The sequence below is a fragment of the Triticum dicoccoides genome, chromosome 2A, assembly GCF_002162155.2.
Source record: "Triticum dicoccoides isolate Atlit2015 ecotype Zavitan chromosome 2A, WEW_v2.0, whole genome shotgun sequence".
NCBI lineage: Eukaryota > Viridiplantae > Streptophyta > Magnoliopsida > Poales > Poaceae > Triticum > Triticum dicoccoides.
In genome coordinates, this window is record NC_041382.1 from 686,275,981 (window position 1) to 686,278,971 (window position 2,991).

Here is a 2,991-nt window from a genome sequence, read left to right on the forward strand (position 1 = left end):
CTCTCCCTTCCTTCCCCCTCTCCTAGTTGGACAAGGAAAGGAGGGAGTCCTACTCCCGGTAGGAGTAGGACTCCTCCCTGGCGCGCCTCCTCCTGGCCGGCCGCCCCTTCCCCTTGCTCCTTTATATACGGGGGCAGGGGGGCACCTCTAGACACAACAATTGATCCGTGAGATCTATTAGCCGTGTGCGGTGCCCTCCTCCACCATAATCCTCGATAATATTGTAGCGGTGCTTAGGCGAAGCCCTGCGATGGTAGAACATCAAGATCGTCACCACGCCATTGTGCTGACGGAACTCTTCCCCGACATTCTGCTGGATCGGAGTCCGGGGATCGTCATCAAGTTGAACGTGTGCTAGAACTCGGAGGTGCCGTAGTTTCGGTGCTTGATCGGTCGGGCCGTGAAGACGTACGACTACATCAACCGCGTTGTGCTAACGCTTCCGCTTCCGGTCTACGAGGGTACGTAGACAACACTCTCCCCTCTCGTTGCTATGCATCACCATGATCTTGCGTGTGCGTAGGAATTTTTTTGAAATTACTACGTTCCCCAACAAAATGGTATATGGAAAAACATGTCACTTACCTCTCGAACTAGAACATAAGGCATATTGGGCTATTAAAGAGCTCAACTATGACTTCAAACTTGCCGGTGAGAAGAGGTTATTTGATATTAGCTCACTTGATGTATGGAGAACCCAAGCATATGAAAATGCTAAGTTATTTAAAGAAAAAGTTAAAAGATGGCATGACAAAAGGATACAAAAGCGTGAGTTTAATGTAGGTGATTATGTATTGCTATACCACTCTCGTTTAAGATTTTTTGCAGGAAAACTTCTCTCTAAATGAGAAGGCCCCTATGTTATCGAGGAGGTCTATCGTTCCGGTGCCATAAAAATCAACAACTTCGAAGACACAAATCCGAAGGTGGTAAACGGTCAAAGAATCAAACATTATATCTTAGGTAATCCCATAAATGTTGAAACCAATATTATTGAAACCGTAACCCGGAGGAATACATAAGGGACACTTTCCGGAACGTTTCAGACTCCGAAAGGGAATAGGTATGTGGTACGATAAGTAAACCGACTCCAAAACAATTTTTAAGGCAATATTTCTCCGTTTTGGAATATTTAGAAAAATAGAAAAATAAGTAGCAGTCCGAGAAGGACATGAGGGCCCCACGAGGGTGGTGGGCGCGCCCTACCCCCCTGGGTGTGCCCCCCTACCTCGTGAGCGCCTCGTGTGCCTTCTGGACTCCGTTCTCTTGCACGTTACGTATTTTGGTCGGTAAAAATTCATTATATATTCTCCCGAAGGTTTTGACTCCCGTATCACGCAAAAATCTCCTATTCTTGTTTCGAGCTGTTTTTCTGACAAATCTAGGTTATCATGATGGCCCCAAGCGCCTCCAAGGACAAGTTCTTCGAGAAGGTCATCAACCCTTACCTCGTGGAGGTGTTGCGACACCCTCAAACCATTGAGATGCGTGATGGGTTGCTGCACATCCGCGATGAAGAGGGACCAAAGGGGACCAGAAGCATGGAGACGAGGCTCGAAGCAGTGGAGCAACAAGTTTTCAAGTGCCAAAGGATGGTGGAGCGTGGAATCAACGCTAGCCACATGATGCTCGCGGAGTTCACCAACAACTACAAGCCGGATGCCAAGAATACCAAGGAGGCCATCTTCAAGCTACATGAGAAGATCGAGCACCTCCAAGCCCAAGTCTATGACCTTCAAAACCAAAACTGTGAGTATGAATATAGATTCAAAAGAATGAGTTTGGCTGCAGATTTGAGGATTCCGGAGACTCGATCATCTTTCTATGATGGTGAACCTATGCCTTGGAAGATGGATGACAAGCCCGCATCATCAACAACACCTCCACCGTCTCCTCCAACAAAGAAGAATTGAGTATCTGGGTATGGGCACTCCCCTTGGCAACTGCCAAGCTTGGGGGAGGTGCCCCGGTATCGTATCACAATCACAACTCCTATCTTTACCGTTTTTCTTAGTTCAATCCTATTAGTAGTATCTTGATCTAGTAGAATAAAGTTTATGGCATGATCTAGTTTTGAGTTTTGCTTTATGATCTCTCTATGTAATCGAGTCCGTGAGTTATATATAATAAAGATTAGTGTTGAGTCAAGGGCCTGATTATTTTGCCATGATCTTGGGTGAATAAAAGAAAAGAGAAAAAGAATAAGAAGAAACAAAGAGTTCATATTGATCTTATTGAGAGTAATGACTTCACATAGAAAGAGTATGATGATTAAAAGTTGTTGGGAGTTGGTAGACATAGCTTTGGTCATTGTTGCAATTAATAGGAAGTAATAAGGAAAGAGAGGTTTTCACATATAGATATATTATCATTGACATCTTTTATGATTGGGAGCACTCATTAAAATATGAGATGCTAAAGAGTTGATGTTGGACAAGGAAGACAACGTAATGAGTTATGTCTTTCTTATATCTGAGATAAAGTATGTTGTCATGGATCCTCTAACTTGTTGAGCTTGCCTTTCCCCCTCATGCTAGCCAAATTCTCAGCACTAAGTAGAAATACTACTTGTGCTTCCAAAATCCCTAAACCAGTTTTGCCATGAGAGTCCATCATATCTACCTATGGATTGAGTAAGATCCTTCAAGTAAGTTGTCATCGGTGCAAAGCAATGAAAATTGCTCTAAATATGTATGATTGATTGGTGTGGGAGAAATAAGCTTTATACGATCTTGTGATGTGGAAGTAATAAAAGCGACAGACTGCATAAGAAAGGTTCACATCACAAGGGGCAATATAAAGTGACGTTCTTTCGCATTGAGATTTTGTGCATCCAACCATAAAAGCGCATGGCAACCTCTGCTTCCCTCTGCGAAGGGTCTATCCTTTATTATTATCTTCCACCTTATGCAAGAGTCACGGTGATCTTCACCTTTCCTTTTTCACTTTATCCTTTGGCAAGCTTAGCATGTTGGAAAGAACATGATATAT